Source organism: Mastomys coucha, unplaced genomic scaffold (assembly GCF_008632895.1).
Source record: "Mastomys coucha isolate ucsf_1 unplaced genomic scaffold, UCSF_Mcou_1 pScaffold8, whole genome shotgun sequence".
NCBI classification, from domain to species: domain Eukaryota; kingdom Metazoa; phylum Chordata; class Mammalia; order Rodentia; family Muridae; genus Mastomys; species Mastomys coucha.
In genome coordinates this window covers 26,423,823-26,444,082 of record NW_022196914.1, presented here as the reverse complement: position 1 = coordinate 26,444,082, position 20,260 = coordinate 26,423,823, and the positions used below count along the sequence as shown (strand labels likewise).

Sequence of the window (20,260 nt, the reverse complement as noted above, 5' to 3'; positions counted from 1 at the left end):
TTGAACAAAGCCTCGCATCTCCACGGGGTAGCCAGATGGGCCTTCTGACTGGCCAGAGGCTAGGACCTGGCATGGGGACCTGGGGCCGCCCGGCCCGGGGCTCGGCCTCAACGTCGCCGCTGCGCTCGCGGCCTGGCCCGGCTCTGCCCGGCGCGCCCAGCGCCCGCGGGGATGTCGTACAAGCCGAACTGGACCGCGCACATGCCCGCCGCTGCCCTCAACGCCGGCAGTGTCCATGGCGACCTCCTCCCAATATCGTCAGCTGCTGAGTGACTATGGGCCTCCATCACTAGGCTATACCCAGGGAACTGGAAATAGCCAGGTGCCTCAGAGTAAATATGCAGAGCTGCTGGCCATCATTGAAGAGTTGGGGGAAAGAGATCAGACCCACGTATGCAGGGAGCAAGAGTGCCATGGAGAGGCTAAAACGAGGCATCATTCATGCCCGAAGCCTGGTTCGGGAGTGCCTGGCTGAGACTGCTAAGCTTCTAAGATGACTTCCTACAATGATGCAGCCATCACAACTGAGCATCTCCTGCTTTAATGCCAGAACTGACTTCAGCAATGAACTCATGCTTGAGTTTCTGTCGCAACTACATATGCTGAAAGTGTAGCCCAAGCTTGTTAGCTGAAGAGACCTAATAGGCAGCTACGTTTTTGACTAATCCTTTAGAAACTATCCTTGTTTTTTTTCAAAATTTACTTATTTTTTAATTTTTATGCTTGTGTTTGGCTTTCATGTATGCATGTGCCTCATGTGTGTGTCTGGCCTGCATGCACATGTGTGTCCTGTGTATGTATCTGCTGCCTGTGGATGTTAGAAAATGCCTGGAAAACGGGGTTCTCATAAGCTAAGAGTTTATTTATCAACACCCTACCTGCACTGTGCCACCAACAGAAACTCTGCCCCATGCCTGAGCAATACCCACTTTTAATCATTTAGCAATTATTGGGATATGTGTGTGTGTGTGTGTGTGCATGCACATGCACATGCACATGCATGTTGTATATGTGGAGCATGTTTATATGGTTCATATACGTGAGTGTGTGTGTTTGCATGACTGTTCATGTGTATCTGGAGTCCACAACAGGGCACTAGGTATCTCCCTTCTTTACTCTCCATCTTGCCTCAAGACTGTCTCTATCTCAACTAGAAACTCCATTTCTTTCTCTTTTTTTTGAGTACTGTAATTCTTTATTGTTTCTTATATTGTGCTAAGCAAAGTGAGTCTTACACACACACACACACACACACACACACACAGGGAAAAAGAAGGGCCAACAAGAAGATTGAGATCACAATTGTAATCAGTTATCTTGGTAGAAATTAAATGAACTGAATGTGTCTCCCAAGATTTCTTTTTTTCTTTCAAACACAAAAAGTTTACTGTAAATACAAAATAGTGTATTCAGAGTTGTTTACATCATACAATTTTTGTCCAGGTTCCAACATGTGAGACTCTTGGTGACACTTCTGCCTAAGCAAATCTTAAGCCCAGATCTCTGTGGATATCCTCGATGGCTGATATTCACTTGGACACATAATGACTAAAATCAGAAACCATTCACCTTCAGTATCTAGGACCTTTTTTAAAGAGCCATCTTCATGGTTCATTTCTGTAGGTACTGGTTGATGCCGTTGCTTTAGAAGGGACCCAATAAAAGGGTTCCTCCTCTCCACTGTACAATGTCTGTTAGTGTTGTATATGTATGGTACCTGGGTCACTCAGATGACACTGTTTCTTGAGACTTTTACTAGGGAAGTAGTGTCCATGCCTAGGTGACTGAGAGGGCAGTACACCAGGTGACTCTCATTGTCCCATATACATAGCAGTGGAGTTGGTGGATAGGAGGGATTTGAGCTACACCTTACCCTGATACTTGACTTCTGCTAGAGAGAGAGGAACTGTGCCCTAGTTAGGAAATTCCCCAAGTTGCCTCTTATACTCTTCTTGCACAACAAAGGATCAGGGTAAGGTTCTGGGTCTTCCTGAGAAACTCCATTTCTAACTAGGCTAGCCGGGCAGTTAGCACTCAGGCCACCTGTCTTCTCTGTCCCTAATGCTAGGGTTATATGCATGTGTACCTGTGTCCAGCTTTTTATGTAGGTGCCAGATATCTGGATTCACATCCCTATGCCTGTTCAGTAAATATTCTTACCCCTCAGTCATTGCCCAAGACCCAAGAATCTAATTAATATCCCATACAACTCACTCACTGACACAATTTCATGTTTAAGATTATCAATAACATGACTGTAAGTCTAATAAACTTAGCTTTGTTGATCAAGACTATTTTGCTTGTTGCCATTTGGGGAATTTGGCAAATCATATGGATGTCGGAGAATGAGCAGACTCTTAACTTTGTCAACACAGAGTTCTTGAATGCATAAGGAGAGCCTTTAACTATAGAGATCTTATTCCGGTGCAGGGCGCTGGGTACGATATCTGCAGCTCCATTAAGAGTCACATCCCAGGGTTCACATAGGCTCACATGTTGGCAGTACTCTTCACAGCTGTTCTGGAGTTTCTCTCTAGGCTTTGTGAGAAGAAAATAAGGTGAGGCTATAGAACCTTTATGTAAATCAGGAGTGTCTGCGTTATAACATGGGTAGCACTGTAGTCTATTTTTGTTGTATTGGTATGGACATCTGAGTTTGAACCTCTCATAGCTAAGCATCCCTGTGTTGTGGTTTGGACCTGGTTTTCTCCCATTGGTTCACCTGCAAAGGCTTGGGCCTCAGTGTGGAGGTCAGCATTTAAAAAGGTAGAATCTGGAGTTAGTTCTTGTGTCACTGAAGGCATGGCCTAGGAGGGTATCCTGAGACAAGAGCTCCCTGAATGCCAGACTTGTTATGGAAAGGCTTTTTCTTGCCTTCTTTCTCTTCCGTTTGTTTTCTCCCATTCCGGTGTATTTGTTTTATATTTTATTTTATTATTATCACTTAGAAACCTGTTTGTTCTCTAATGAGGGATATAAAGAGGAGCGATTCCAGATGGGAGTGGAGGTAGGTAGGAACTGGGAAAAGTAGAGAAGGGGAGGAAAAACCATAATCAAAAAATACAACATGAGAAAAGAAGCTATTTGCAGTAAAAGAAATAAAGAAAGATCATTATTGAAATGGCCAAGCTCACATTTTTGAGTTCTTATTATTCTTGAGGGTCTTTGCTAAGCACCTTGTATATGCCGACTCTTGCAAACTTCCACCAATTGCCTTTGACAGATAAGAAAACCCAGAGGAAGAGAGTGGAGTCCCTTGCCAGAGTCATTCTACTTGTAGCTGAGAATGAAGGTCAAGTGTGACAGGGTGTGTGTGAGCAGTCAGAGAAATGTCAGGCGCGCGGATGTGAGACTTGAATTAAAGAGGCGCTGTAATTTGTCATTGTTTGGAGCGGAACACATGAACACAGGAGGCTGTTCTGCTTCTCAGCTTCTCCAGGTTCTGTTTAGACTCAGGTCAGGTAGCTTGAGAAATTTCAAGAAGTCACTTATATTCTCAAAATAAGGAACATTTGGAGCAGTAGAACTGTTTTTGCTAATAATTTTTTTAATAAACATTTAATTCTACCATCTCTAAAACACAATGCAAACAAACAACAACAATCTACAGTAACACAATCCCAGTCTTCCATGGTAGAAAAGTGAAGAAATAAAAGATGGAATGGGAAGAACCTCCAGCTAAATCCCATCTATGTACCATAATTCTGGTTGACATTATCCCTGTCTTCACTGAAATAAGCACTATCAGATACTATGCTTTACTGTGAACCTGCACTATTTTATAAATCTGATTATAACCTAGGAAGGAAGTAGAGCTGTGGGGGTCACTTTCAGATTTATAATCAACAATTAAAGAATTTGGAAAACTTTCCCAAGGAGAAGCTATAAATTAGACCGAGAGAGCTCGAATATAAATGCTGGTCCCCATGTTCCAAACTCCACTGCCCCTTCGAGATTTTCCTGGAGGTTATTTCATGGGAAATATATGAGAGCAGAGGATTTCACCACGAAGACAGTGTGATTACTGGTGATCACATTCAAATTCATGATTCTAGTTTCACTTTTATAACTACAGATTTGTAGTAAGTGTTCTTCCCATTTAGTTTTCAGAAAACCATTTACTGCTTCATCAGGTACTTGGGGACCCATCAGTTTCTTGTGCCATTTTTTAAATGGGTTTAATTTTTCAGCAGATAACTTATGAATGCCTGCTCAAACAAGGCATTGCTGGTCACTGAGAAATATACAGTCAATGAAGCTGAGGTCACCTGTGGAGATAAAAACTTATGTGCATTAGGTCAGTGACAATTTGACAATGAGCCATTGGAGAAAGAATATACAGGTAAGAAAATCTCCCTGTAAGGGAGTAAAAGAAGGTTCAATGTCAGGGGTCACCTATAAGATGACCCTTGAGTGACTCACACAACTATCCAGGGATGGACAAAGACGTTCAGGGGAAAAGAAAGACATAGCATAACCCGAAGCCACGAATGGGTCAAGTCTTGGTGTCTAGAGGCTTACTTGCATGGCGGATGTCAAGGAGGATAGTCTCAACTACCAAAAGGATACCCACGGTTTTGGCAATTACAAGCGTATTATAGAAGAGTAGTGAAAATCTCCAACACAGTGAAATTCAGACAGATGTGCCTGGTTTCCATCTCTCTAATGGAAATGACCTAGGAACTGAGTGGGTACCACCCAATATTTTACAATTATTTTTTGTACATTTCTTTTTTTCTTATTTGTGCTTTCTAGAATATGATGGGAAACATGTTAAACATTATATACATATACACATACATATAAAAAAGCTTGAAAAGTTAGAAAATGAGGAACTACCTCAGGGTTCAGTTATCATGTGTACTTAATCTCTGCTAGCTCCACTATGTTGAAAATTTCACTAATACTCATGGGTACCATTATTACCCACATTCCCACTATGATTTTCAAATATATTCTTCACATCCAGAACTTCCTCTGAAAACCATTATGAATGTCCACCAGCCCAGCTGATGCTTCTTTTCAGACAGCCAAGACTTATCTTGAACCTCTTATGTTCTCTGCCCCATTGAACATCTTCTGTCTTTCCCATCTCCATTACTGATAGCTCTAAACCTTATAATCACCAATGACTTCTTGGTTTCCTTATTTCAAAACTCCATTCTGAACTGAGTAGCCAAAGAGACCCCTTTAAATGTTAAGTCAGTTCTCATCAACTACTTGTTATAAATCTCTCAATGGTGTTCAAAGTTGCTCAAAGTAAACTTCAAAGTCTCCATGACCCTTCTCTTCCATTGCCTCCCTGCCCAAGCTCTCTAGCCATACCAACTGTTGCTTTTCCTGACATTATCTAAGCTTCGTCCTACACTGATGTTACTGTTTCCTCAGCCTAACATCCCTATTTAACTCAGATTATTATTTCCTTTAGGTTTCTGCTAACATCTTATTAGAGAGCACATTCTTGGCCTTCTTAAGCTAAATGCAATTGTATTCTCTCATTCTTTTACCATTATTTTTATTATGTGTACAAGTGTTTTATCTTCATGTACCTATGTGCACCACTTATGTGCCTCATGTTCACAGAGGTCAGAGCAGAGCATCGAATCCCCTGGAACTAGAGTTACTGATGATTATGAGCTGTTATGTAGGTACTGGGAACTGAATTTGGCTTCTCTGTAAGAGCAGCAAGTGGTCTTAACCATTGAGCCATCTCTTCAGCCCAGAATGAATTAAAGAATTGTTTAAAAAGAACCATTGAGGCTGCTACTTATTTTTTTCTTTTTTAAAAAAGATTTCTTTATTTAGTGTATGTGAGTACACAATTACTCTTTTCAGGCACAACAGAAGAGGACACTGAATCCCATTACATATTGTTCTGAGATATGACATGGTTGCTGGAATTGAGCTCAGAACCTCTGGAAGAGCAGTCAGTGCTCTTAACCACTGAGCCATCTCTTCAGCCCCTACTCCTCCTTAGTTTTTTTTCTTTTTTCCCCCTTTTTTTATTAGATATTTTCTTTATTTACATTTCAAATGTTATCCCTTTTCCTGGTTTCCCTCTGAAAAACCTCCTATTCCCTCCTACTCCCCCCTGCACACCAACCCACCCTCTCCCACATCCTGGCGCTGGCATTCTCCTAAACTGGGGCATAGAGCCTTCATAGGACCAAGAGCCTCTCCTCCCACTGATGACTGACTAGGTCATCCTCTGCTCTACATGTGCAGCTGGAGCCATGAGTTCCCCCATGTGTACTCTTTGGTTGGTGGTTTAGTCCCTGGGAGCTCTGAAGGTACTAGTTAGTTCATATTGTTGTTCCTCCTATGGGGCTGCAAACCCCTTCAGCTCCTTGGCTCCTTACTCTAGCTTCTTCATTGGGGACTCTGTGCTCAGTCCAATGGATGGCTGTGAGCATCCACTCCTCATTATTGTATCTTTGTTCTGACCAATTAAATGTTCATTAACACCAGCTCCCATGCAACCTTCTGAGGAGCAGAGAAAACCTGTGCTAAGACTAAGGATGTAATAAGGGAGATGTTTGCTCTTCAGTATCCTCCATCATCACTTAACTTCTTCATCTACTTCTAGATCAACTTTATTATCCATTTGTTCAGTAAACAGGATATTTTGTTTGAAGTTTTAGAGAAGTGGTTCTCAACCTATGGATTGCAAACCCTTGGCAGTGGGTCATTTCTCTGAAATGACCATTTCAGAGAAGTCACCTAAGACCATCAGAAAACACATTATGATTCATAACAGTAGCAAAATTACAGTTACGAAGCAGCATCAAAAATAATTTTATGATTAGGGGGTCACTCCAACATGAGGAACTTTATTAGAGGGTAGCAGCATTAAGAAGGTTGAGAACTGCTCTAGAGAGAGAAATCTGGTAGGGGGTCAGTTGTACAAGCATTTTGCAGTCTGTGGTGGAGTTTTGCAGAGCTGTGGGAGACAAGGAATAGAAGAGAAAGAGGAGGCTCAAGTCTTCAGTTTCTTTATAGAGCAGAGAGACTGAGCCAAGAGGATGAATGTATATTGTACTTCGTATATTAGTAAAGGCAGAGTCAGCACTAGGGAAGGCAACTGTGGTAGGGGCATGGTAAACGGAGACTTGGGGCAGGGATCCTACTCTATAGTCTCAGGGTCTCCCAAGATCAGGATGTCTAAACAGGTCATAAACATCACCCAGACAGAAAGTCCATATTTCTCAGGAGTTAAGAGATGGACTGCAGGGGAGGAGGCCTGACAATCAATCCACTGGATACCTGCATATGCTGTCAGATTTTCAACAAGGATGTGGCTCCAAGTTGAGAACATGCAAAGATATTATGTGTTAGATTCCTGGAAAATTCTTTTTCTTTTGTGATTTCCTGTCTAGATTGACAGGAAATACCATCCGAGGCACTGGTTGGCACCAAGGCCACAGTATGGCACCCTGGTATCTTGCTGTCTATGGATCTGCACACAAACATGGGTAAGGGAGTAGGATGGCAAGTAGCTGCTAAGAGGGGAGTTGGCAAGTGTTAGCGGGAGAAAGAGAGGAGAGCACAGTGAGTGGCGATCACAATACACTCTGTACATGGATACAATTGTTATAGAAGTTAAAAAGAAGATGCCATTGTGTCATGATATAGAACTCCATGGAACCTCTGTCCCTCCCTACACCTTCAGCCAAGGACATGGAGGGAGAGAGCAGGGAACGCTGTGCCTGCTCCTCCTCAGTTAGGCACTTGAAGCCTTTCTGGCGATGTTCCCACCTTTCTACGGTTTCCTGTCTACCTAGGCCTGACAAACACTCTTACGTAGGAGACACAAGCCGTCTGACCAGCCCTAAATCAGCCCCATCATACCCCAGGTGAAGGATCCCTTCATCAGATTTTCGGGGAAATTCAAGCTTATCTGCCTCCCCCGCACCCATTTTTGTCTCTACTGGCTTATGGTGAAAGTCTGAGAGGAGAGGCATGTCCTCTGAAGGTTTCCTGTAAGTGTAGTTAGGCAGGCTATCATGATTAGCATCTGGTTTTATTTATTAAACATGGTTTTAAACACATTTATTCATAGTGATGTGTGTGTGTGTGAAAGAGAGAGAGAGAGAGAGAGAGAGAGAGAGAGAGAGGGGGGGAGAGAGAGAGAGAGAGAGAGAGAGAGAGAGAGAGAGAGAGAGAGAGAGAGAGAGAGAGAGAGAGAGAGAGAGAGAGAGAGAGAGAAAGAGAGAGAGAGAGAGAGAGAAAGAGAGAGAGAGAGAGAGAGAGAGAGAGGGAGAGAGAGAGAGAGAGAGCATTGTCTCACTCTGCATGTTTGGGATGGAGGTCAGAAAACAGGCTGCAGAAGTAAACTCTCTCCTTCTGTCATGTGGGTTCCAGAGGTTAAACTGAGGTCACCAGGCTTGGCACCAAGCACGTTTATCTTTTTGTCTTCAGAACTATCTCACTAGCCCTTAGGTTTGTTTTCAAAGTTCACTTCTCCCTGGTACCATCAGTTCTACCAAATGAAGTTATAGCTTCTTAGCTCTAAGTTCTAAGAGGTTTGTTGTTGTTGCTGCTGTTGTTCAACAAATATTTTTGAGTAACTACTTCCTTTTCTTAGATTTTATTTTATTAACTTTATGCTTTTGAGTTTTTAAACATGTATAAAGTACCTCTAAAGACTCTTAAATTTTAAAGATGGAGCTTTTATAACACAACTTACCATTTTGAAGAACACAGTTCATTAGCATCAATCCCAGTGATGGGTATCAACCCTACCTAGAAAATCATGCTTTTGTCACCCTAGCCAGACGTGACATTCATGGAGGAGGCACTGTTCTGGCAGTGCTCAACTCAGAATGTGTTTCTCAGAGGTCAGAAGTAAGCAAACCAAGTTGTAGATCATGTTGTGAGTCCAAGGGATAAATGCTTCAGTTAGCTTTGGGGACTGCGTGTCTGACTGGGCTAAGGGAGAACATGGGGGAAATCAGACATTTGAGTCTTCAAAGATAGGAAACTGTGGGTTCCAGGATGGCATGCTTTAAGTTTGAAATGCCAGTTAACCATCCAGGAGTGGTAGCAGGAGGCAGGTGCTGGGTGAGCCAAAGCACATTGCTAGAGACAGAAACACAAAGGCCTTAGCACTGAGGTGATGTCTGGAGCCACAGGATAGAATGAAATCACAGACATAGAGTTCAAATGAAGAGCCAAAGCCCAGGGCCGGTCCTAAGCTTGTCAGCATTTAAGAGTAATGGTAAAGGCAATTTGGCATCAGAAGAAAAACATTAGAGAAGTTTTAGCTCTAGAGACTGTTAGTCTTACAGTGGTATGGGTCTGAGATCTCATCCGACATTTCTGGTAACTTACAAGTGCTTAGATTTTTAAAAAATATAGAAATGTAATAGAGATGTATGTCTCCTTTTAGTGTATATATGTGTGTATAATTAGTAAATATGGTGAGTGGATGTATTTGTGAAATGTATGTGATTGTATGCATCTATGTGTGTATATGGTGTTGGGTACGGGTGTGAGTGTGATGTATGTGTGTGGTGTTGGTATGCGTGTTTATGAATGTATGTGTGTATAGTGTGGGGGTATCAATGTGTGTGGTGTGAATCTTTGTGCATGTATGTGTGTGTGTGCATGTGTGTCTGTGTGGTATTGGTATGCTGTTTTGTTTGAATGTGATGTGTGTACTTGCTGGTGTGTATGCACCTGTGTGCCTGTTGGACCAGCATGGAAGGGCCCAGGCAGACATCATTGTCTGCTTGCTATCTTTATATTTTGAGGCATGGAATGTGACTGAAGCTGCAGCTCATGGATTTGCAAAGGCTGGCAACTCCTCAGACCCTCTTGACTCTGCTCTCTCCACACACTAGAATTACAAGCACCTGCCACAATTCTGGCTTTTCCCAGTGCTTCAAGGCATCCAGACTAAAGCCCTCATTCTTGTGAGGCAGGCACTTTCCTGACTGAGCCCATAGCTCCATTTTACTATGTGTCTTCCCCTAATAAAACCAATCCCACCAAAACCTGAGTTGCAATTGTCACTGCACACTGTCTGGTGTAGGCCCATCAGTGGGTTGAGTGAGGACAAAGAGATGCGAGTTAGAAGGTTGATCATTACGTCAGTGACTATAAGCAGAACAAATGATAGGAGGGGAGAAAATCGCTTATTTTAGTTGTTTTCTGATTCAAAGCAGCAGTGACATGAGCAGAGCAGGGCCCAGGATGTGTAATGATGGGGCCGCTATTATGACTGGAATGTAAAGTGTAATAGGATTTTCAGAAAACAATTTAGGGAAAGTGACAATCTTGCTTATTTAAATGCTGTGTGACATTCAGCATTACTCCTCCAGGTAAAATCACAAAATTGATAAAAATGACTTCCAGAGATATTGTTGAATAGGTGGAACACATGTAATGCATTTATCTGTTGACTAACCCTCAGTTGCGTGGAAACGGTATTGTTTTCCAGGAACCAAAGGCGGCTTTTACTGAGCCATTATGCCAAAATGTAGAGAGGTTCATTGCTTGTCTCCTTCAAGCAAGCTTTTACAAGGTTTCTACTTTGGGCTTTCCTTATTTCTCCTATATGGATATGTAGACTGTATAATAATTTCAATTTACATTGTAGTTAATCATTATCAAATTTCAAGTGCATGCTTTGGTATATATTTTAAAGCTTTCTAAGATAACAAGTTGCTATTTTCTACCCTCTAACTTTCAGTTTAGTACATGGCAAGGTTAAAACCTCCAGTGTAGGAAAGGAGAGAAACGTGAAAAAGAAATCCAGCCACAGATATTTAGAGTTACTAGAACGTTCTCCCATGATCTCTCTTTGCTTAGCAGACACAAGTTATTTTACAGACATCAACACACATGCTGCCTGCTCATGCTTTTACATTCAGCACATAGCACTGATGTATTTTGATATCAACAAGTGTGTTAATTTTAATGCTTAGTAATGTTTTTTTTTGCATGGACAATATTACTGATTGGTTGACTGAGCGAGGGGGCGATTTTTTACTATGTAGCCTTGGTAGGCCAGGAATTAGAGAGCATTCTGCTTGTTAACGCCTGTTAACATTTTAATCCAATCACATATTGATGGACTTTGAGCTGATTTTTTTTTCTTTTTTCTTACATCAGTTCATAACATATCAACAAAGTGTTTTAAATACATTTTACATTTAATTGAACTTCATTGAAAACTGTTCTTAATTTCTACTGAGTATAAGTTCAAAAAACTTAAATGACTGGGTAAAGATCCCAGATACTTTAAATAGTAATAAATTGTCAATATGCTCCAAAAACATACGACAATTCCACCTAACAATGTTCAACAATGTTTAGTGGGAGGTCTTCCCTAACTGGACTAAGCAACTGTTTTTATACTGGGGATTCTTACAGCAGAGGTGATGTTTGTTTACTATAAGGGGTCTGTTTTACTTTTCCTTCAGGTTGGTCACTGGAACATCCCTTTCTAGTTGATACAACTGAAACTACAATATTAAATTAAAAAACAGTGGAGCAACCAAACAGTTCAGAAAGTATCAAAATAGGTATTGATGTGCAAAACTAATAGTTTTTCTTTTCTTAATCTTTTTCTGGGTATGTCTGTCTATTGATATCTGTGCTATATTTTTCACAGTGTTATTTAATTAATAATTTTCTATTTCCTCTAGACATGGCTCTTCCATTGGGTGTCCTGCTAAGAACAAGGTATTATAACTACAAATACTATGAATACACAGGTTCTGAAAACAAATGCCACTGAATATATACATATACTACTATCAATGGGTATTAAACATTTACAGCTTCAATAATGGACTTGCCTCTGTCACCAGAGTTTAAGGGTGTAAGGCTTTAAGCTATTGGTTATTATAGGCATATGGCTTCACTTGCATTTGCAGGTTAAGGAAGGCACTGTTGACATGGTTCAAAGAAGGATATTTTTCATACACTGAGCTATTGCCCATCAAGATTATTGCTTCTATTTCTCTCTTCAAAGCCATCCTATCCTGCAAAGACCAATTTCCTTTTCCTAATTTGTAACTGGAAATCCAAGATCTGAAATGAACTTAAATGGAGTCTTCTGTCATGATGTTTAGCTTTAGAAATCACAATAACCAACTGTTCCCACGAACTCTACTTATCTATCACAAGGCAGACAATTCCAATCCATCACAACCCTGCTGTCAGACTAATGTTGCTACCATGCAGGAGGGATTCATGTCACTGCCCTACACAGCAACTATCTGCTGGTCCCAATCACAGATTTGGGAACAAATGACAGATTAGTGAGAACCTAGAAGAGTAAGACTGTGGGATTTGATGATCAAGTTTTCAGATAACTCTTTATAATCCTAACAAGAGTAAATGAAAAAAAAACATTAAAATCAACCTTTCTCAGGGATGAGAGAATAAGGTACAGGCACACAACCCTGTGATTGCAAATGTTATAACCAGAATACAAAAACACCTGCAAAGATGAATGAAGGTTAGGTCTCTCAGTTAACTACAACAGATCCCAATGCACTGTGGTTTTCAGCAGGGACTGTGAAAGTTCAGTTAGTGAAATCTCCATAAGGAAGTGAGACATGGCTACTGGACACACACACACACACACACACACACAGAGAGAGAGAGAGAGAGAGAGAGAGAGAGAGAGAGAGAGAGAGAGAGAGAGAGAGAGAGAGAGAGAGAGAGAGAGAGAGGAAGAGAATGAATACTGGAACATTTTCATCAGGTTTCCATCTAGGGAAATAAGCTTAATCATAAACTGAATTATTCAGTTTCTGACTAATTCCATCATTTATAATACTATGGCTTATCACATTAACCAAAGTTGGGTCTCCCAGTATTCAACAAAAATACCAATAGCAACAACAAAACATCTTAGAAAATAAAAAATTAATACTTGGTATCTAGAAAAAATGTATTATTTTAAACTATTAAGTTCATTCAACAAGAACAAATACATACTTCAAAATACAGGCATTACAAATTAAGATACCTGTCATCTTATGAAGATTAAAAATATTTAAGGAAAGTGAGTCTTTTGAAAGATTCCATGTTTTCAGTCTATGAAAAGCTCATTAGATTTATAATATTTTTATTATATTATTCAGCATTAACATCAGATGGAATCATTTATATAATTAATTTAAATTCTGGAAAATATCTTGCCAACATAACATCTATGATCCATGATGCAGAGTAAAGAAGTTTACTGCAATAATTAGAGAGGGGGATTAATCATTTTTTCCAGATACATCATGGATAGTTGTGGCTCAAATAAACTAATCATATGAAAAATAATATTAATTCTATTACATGAACTTATAAAACCATGAATTTAAAAACTGTACTGAATAGTTTATATAAGCCAAATGAACACAGGTGGCACTTGCTGATTCCTGGCATCCAGTGGTATGGTGGAGTTAGTGGGGATGGGAATAAAGAAGCAGAAGTGAAGAAGGAAGAATACTAAGAGTTAGCCCTGTATTTAGGTTGGATTGATAATGTTGGAGAAAAGAAATGGGATCTCTTGGTGCCTGTTTCCATTCCTACAGTGGTGTTACGCATCTGTAGAAGTGATTGGACATAACTACTCACAACATCTCACAGAGCAGGTGACGTCTTGCCATGAAGTCAGAGGTAGAGAGAAGAGCATCCAGCAAATGGAGGGACATCTACAATGGGCAAAGCCTTTCTCAGCAAGCTAGAGAGTGTACATAGCAGTGGTTATTAGCTGAAGACCATGTTGAGATGTAGTCAGGCAGCCTAGGGGGAAAACTGGAATAGAGTCTCCACCAGATTGATTCAAGGATCAATCAGTGATACGTCATTTCCAATATCCTTAAAGAAGGTGTGTGCATGTGCGTGTGCGTGTGTTCATGGGAGAGATTAAATATCTGTAGTTTACCTGACATGAGATTTGATCTATTAATCCTGACTAGATGAATGTCATTAAGAATGCCTCATCGGAGAGAGAGACCTAGCAAAGCAGAAGTAGCCTGACATGTAAAGACAGAAGTCCATACAACATCCACTCTTTCATAAATATATATTCATGTTATGACTTATAGCATACAAAATGGTGGTGATAAATTAAATTGGACCCAGATGAACCACAGCATTCAATCACTTGAAGCTGAAGATAATGTAGTAGTTGGTGGACAAGAAAGACAAACATGATGAGATCTTGAAATTGTTAGAAAACTCCATGTCTTGGTCATGTTTTGTAGAATACAGAACTTTGATAGCTCATTATTAGATAACACTTATTTAAAATTCACTGAGAAAACAATTCATACTTTAGTTATTAGTTATAAAAATGATATGCATAGAAATAACTAGATCATTCCTCATAGCTTTATTGCATTAGTTTTTAGATACTAGATACTACATTTTTTTTTCAGTGTGGGGATATTTTTAAGATAAGGGATGTGAACATTTATTCTTAAATATAAAGCAGTAATTTATTATGTTTTTCCAATAAAAGGCTACTGTTTACAATATAGACCACCTTTTAAGTATAAAGATTTAACTGTATATAATGCCAGCATGTGCAACATATGCAATTTAAATTATTTCACAAAGGGATAGACTCTTATAGCAAATATGTCCTTTAAAGCTATATCCTAGCCTCAGTTCTTGTCAGTAGGCCTCAGACCTGAGAACATGTCTAATTCACACCATTCTAAAGAGTGTCTAGCAGGTTAAAAATGTGCATTTTTTTCTTGGAGGACAAATTTGTACTCAAATTTTTTTTTTTTTTTTTTTTTTTTTTTTTTTTTTTTTTTTTTTTTTTTTTTTGGTAAACAAGAAGGAACAGATGGCATTAGTTTGGAAATAATGACATTAATTGTTTAAATATCTCATGGGAATAGATATCCCATGCCCAACATGGGAATAGTAGTGGTTATTCACTACTTGTTTTCTTTGAATATCAATCTAGCGCTTCTGCTTTGTGAGAAATTTCTTGCATTATTCACCAAGTCTTTGCCATTAACAAAGCAAATTGGGCATATGGTCTTAACATGTAAGAATTTTTTACAAGTAGATTTTTAAGTTAATATTTAAAGCATTAGAGGAAAAATTTTAATGTTGATTGGCTAAGACTCTATCCTTCAGTGGGAAGTCATTGAACACAGAGAAACTTACAATAGAACTAAGCCTTTTCTCAGAAAACCAGAAGAACATAGTAGTAGCTATTAGCTGACCACTTTGAGATACAATGAGGAAGCTTAAGGGGAACACTGGGGTAGCGTCTCCATCAGATTGATCTAAGGGTAGAAGTGCTTCCTATTGGAGTCTGCATCTCCTTCCCTCTGACACCCTAAACCAAATGCTATAGGACCTATATGATGCTCACAGCCCAGCACCTCAAGATCTGAATGGAACTTGCTTTCCAGGCTAGAAGCCATATCTCCTACCCTCAGCCATCCTAACTCTCAGGGTCGCTCATTTTTAAGCATTACCAAATAAAAGTATAAGGTTGTTGTGCCTCACATATAGAATTTCAGCATCACGATGCTTATTCAACAGTATGTTCATGTACCATTAGTGAAGAGTGTGCGGCAGAGAGGGACCTTATGAGACCTGAAGGATGGGGTTAGTAACAACCAGCTCTTTTATATCTTTGACCAGGGGCTTAGTGGAGCAAAAGCTCTCTCGGCCTGCCAGCCCCTGGAAAACACTGAAAACCTGGTCCAAATCTATAGACAGCCTAACAAATGCATGCACTTGCAGTGGCATAGCCTGACAATGTCTGTGAGCCAGAATGCTTCTGTCCACTGATGACATTAGACAGTATCCGTCACTCCAGGCAGCCTGGAGACATAGGGCTGACAGAATCCACTACAGGTTAACCATATTCCTAATCTGACAACCTCAACACAAAATGTTTCTAAATACGAAGGTTTCAAGGGCTGGCACAAGGCTTGGGTAGAAAATTAGACACCTGAGTTGATATGACAGGTTGTAATAAAAATGAAGGAGCATCACATGGTTTATGGGGTGTCACCAAGAGAAAATAAGGTACACCCTCCAGGTACAAAATTATATGAAGGTATACAAGATTATCTTCAGACAATGTGATTGAGGTGGGTATGAAACAATTCCATACTTAGACTGTGTCTCATTTCGAAGATAATTCATAATGCATATTGCATAATGCATTCTTAAATATGAGGAAAAACAATTAAAGGCGCTACTATTTGCATAAATTTCATATAATCAATCATCAACTTGTGGTGTGTGTTCATGCAGGAGGTTCTGGGCATGAAAACAACTTGGAGAATTGAGACCTGACTAGACTGGTGAAGTGGACTGGGGATTCCTGACTGATGAAGCAGGAATTCTCTTAGGAGGAAAACTGATCCAAACAGAAACCAGTTACTAGGTTTTAGGAATAGAATACAGTCCTGGGTGTGGGACAGGGGTGTGAAAGACTAGAACACAGTCTTCCCCAACCCAGCAAGGAGAGCATTATCCCATCTCAGGGGGAAAAGCAGAGAGAAATCTTTGTTTCCTTCATGCCTAGAGCCTTGGGAAAACTCTTCAGGGATTTCTTTATAAACCATACTGTAAGGGGCAGCAAGCCATTCTTTCTGGGTCACATAACAGCTTGCAGGTACAGCTCTCTGGGGACTTGAGGCTGATACCCATGGGGCACTCTGACTGTAGAACAGCCAATAGGACTGTAGCAACCAGCAGAACAGCCATGCATAGTGCCCCAGGGAGCAGTGACAATCAGAGGAACAGCCTGCAACTCTCCAGGAGCACTGCTAGGCCTGGTGTACAAAACTGATGTAGAAATGGAGCCAGAAGACTTGGGGGAGAAGTCTTTGAAATACAGAACTTCACCTGAAGAGGCTTACAGATGCATGATAAATCCAAGGTCACCCTGAGTGGTGTGTGTGTGTGTGTGTGTGTGCATGTGTCGGTGTGCACATAGCTGTGTATGCACAAATAGGTATGTGTTTGCATGTCTACACATGCATGTCTGAGCATGCCTATATTGCAGAGGCATGATTAAAGGTCCATGTATGTGTATAAGTGTGTGCACACATGTGAAAGCCAGCAAATCACTGTCTTGAGTCGATAGATGTATGGGAGATAATTGTTGGCTTAAAATATATTGTTTTTTTAAAGAATTTCATATGAGTACTATATTTAACATCATTTTTTGCCTCTCATTGTCCTTCCAACTACTTTCAGGTTATCTTCTGCTCTATATCCTCTCAAGTTCGTGGCCTATAATTCTTCTGCTATTGTTTTATACACACACACACACACACACACACACACACACACACACACACACACACACACATCTTTAAATGTAACCTGTTGAGTCCCTTCATTATTGTTCCTATGTATATATGTTGAGAAGTGACCATGCTGGACCAGATAACCTATGGGACAATTTGTCCTTGCAGAAGACTTGATGTCCCTTTGTTTTGCTCAGTGGATATGCGCTAACTGCAAGTTCTCTCCTCATCCATGTCTGGGGGCTTCATTTACCACAACCCTCAGATGCCTCACAGTTCCTTCCTAGAAGTGTCTGAGCCCTCACTTCCTGTCCTTAACTCCTAGGGTCAGTATTTGTCCCAAGGCATCAGCAGCATTATCTCTGAAGAAAACACAGAGGAAAAGCAACTAATGAGAGATAAGTGAGGGAGGGGGAGTTCCAAGGGTAGCTACGAGGTGGAGTATCTATAAATTCCATAAATACACACAAATAGCGTAGCCAACTCCTATTCTAGTTGAAAGGTCTTTGCATAGAGTTGGCTGTTATGATAGCAAACACTGTCTCCTCAGATATAAATAACATGCAGCCCTAACACTCTGGAGGTAGAGACCTAATATTTGGCGGCTGCATTAACTTAAGGTTCTTTTGCTGTGATAAAATACCATAACTGAAGCAGCATATTTGGTCCCAGGGAGAGAAGAGTCTGTAGTGATGGAAGGCAGAGCACCAAGCAGCCATGTACATACTTCCTCCAGGAAGGTCACCCCTTCTAAACTTCCCAAACAGAACCAAAAATCAGGAACCAAGTGTTCAAATCCCTAGTCCCATGGGCCACATTTCTCATTCAAACCACCAGAAGGTTGACTGGCAAATGGGAGACTATTCTTTCCTGTTTACTGTTTGGCTTAATGAAGCTTTGTGTTTGCTGTGGGGTGGTTCCTCTTCAGAAACTACACACTTTTCCCTTTTCAATCACATTTTTGTCAGATTCAACTTAAAAATAACATGGCATCCTCAATGTGAAGTTTTTCCCCATGACAATAAAACTTCACATCTGTGTTTACACACTCCAATAACTAACTTAATAGCAAAGACAGTTTTGCAGAAAGTTATTAAATTGATTAACTGCTCAGAGAGCCTAAATGATCCATTTTCATCTCAGAAGCATAAATATGTGTTAAAGCCAAATCCCTACTTCCTGTGAGTGTACAAAAGAAGCAGGAGTCTCCTGAAGGCTTCATAGAAGGTCGGAGTCTGCCAAAAACATCCTTTGAAAAGGGTGGGTGTGATCAGCTGTATGTGTTAATTATACAATGCAACCACCCCTAGAGTCAAAATCAACAGCCAAGAGAAAGAGAGAAAAGCATTTCACACTCAATAGTTACTTGGGAAGGAGACACTGGGGCTGGGGACCCCCTATGTGTGCACGCCTTTGTGTAGACACCTATGTTTATGCATGCCTCTGTGTACAAGCCACTGGACTCCTGTCTTGGAGGAGCTGGGTCTCCTGTCTTCCAGGAGATTCCGGAATGCCTTCACTTTAACTCCAACCCCTCTTGGTTTTCTGTTCTTTGCTTCTCACTCGACCACTCTTACTTCTTAGTTCCCTGAGGATGCTTAGCACCAAACATCTGCTGCATTAAGGCTATAGAACTATCGAAAGAGTAAAAAACAAAAACAAAATACCTGGGCAGTGGTGGCGCATGCCTTTAACCCCAGCACTTGGGAGGCAGTGGCAAGCAGATTTCTGAGTTCAAGGCCAGCATGGTCTACAGAGTGAGTTCCAGGACAGCCAGGGCTTCACTGAGAAACCCTGTCTCGAAAAAACAAACAAACAAAAAATAAATAAATAAATAAAAGCACTAAAACAACAACAGAAGAATCCATCATCAGCACCAGTAAACTCTCATTGTCCATGATCCTTTTTTATTAATGTTTGTATGTGTGGTGATTTGTATTTCATAGCCTTATACATCAGGGTTCTTATTCCATCCCATTAACCACAAAAAGAAGGTTCTAAGTCCCATGAGAAGGAGAGAGGGTAGCTCTTCACCATCTGAAAGCATCATGCATGTGCCTATGAGCTCTGGATAGCAATGGAGAGGGAGCCTTGTTAGTGCAACTATGAGATTGTTCAATACTGGACACCTGACTGGAATACAGGCTCACTTCTGCTCTCATTTGAGCAGCTGCACAGTTAATCCTTGGACATCATGTGGGTGTGAACAGAGCAGGTACACCACTTGAAAACAGAACTGAACTCTTCAATTAAAATCCATTTTGCTGAAAAGGAAAAGATCAGAGTCTAAAGTCAAGCCACGAGTAGGCCAAGTATGTATTTGTGTGAAGTTTGTCAGGATGCACACTGTCTTCTTGTCTCTCCTTCCAGGCAAAAGTACACAGAGGTGAGACTGGTAGTGGGCACACAGAGGTGAGACTGGTAGTGGGCACACAGAGGTGAGACTGGTAGTGAGCACACATCGAAGAGGAGAGAAGACCTGGCTGAAACATGTAGCATTAGGACTCGATCAAAGGAACTGACAGTGTCAGGCATGAAGAAGGTTCCTGTTCAGTGGGAATGAGTGTACATCTGTGAGTGTGTGCAAGTGTGCACACATTTACCAAGACAAGCACACATTGTTGCCAAAGAAGCTCAGGAGGGTTGGTGGCTGAAACCTTCTTGACTCTTGGTTTCCTATTCTACTATGACTACCTTAAGGTCAAGCACCTATCTTTAAATCTCTTTCCATAGATTGCTTTCTTTGTGAAAATCTTTCGATATTTTACTGGAGATCAGGTCAGAGATACACTTCTTTCTCTGGGTACTGGAAAGGTATAATAAGCATTGTTAAAACATTGTTAAGATCTATTAAAATTAAAATATGCTAAATTATCATTGTTAGTGATGAATTCTATTAAGTATGTAGGTTTCCTTTCTGCTGCTCATTTTCCTGCAAATAAATGAAAATATTGAGAGAGTAGCAATTTGACTTCCTAATTATCCGCTGTTGGACTCTCTTGCTATCTATG

General features: G+C 40.6%; 1 protein-coding gene and 1 pseudogene across 6 annotated transcripts in view; one reads left to right on the top strand and one right to left on the bottom strand.

The window, feature by feature from the left end:
• Nucleotides 1–20,260, bottom strand: part of Ctnnd2 (catenin delta 2) — an 851,684-nt gene that overhangs the window by 179,770 nt on the left and 651,654 nt on the right. The window lies entirely within an intron of this gene.
• Nucleotides 18–497, top strand: LOC116083812 (annotated as a pseudogene).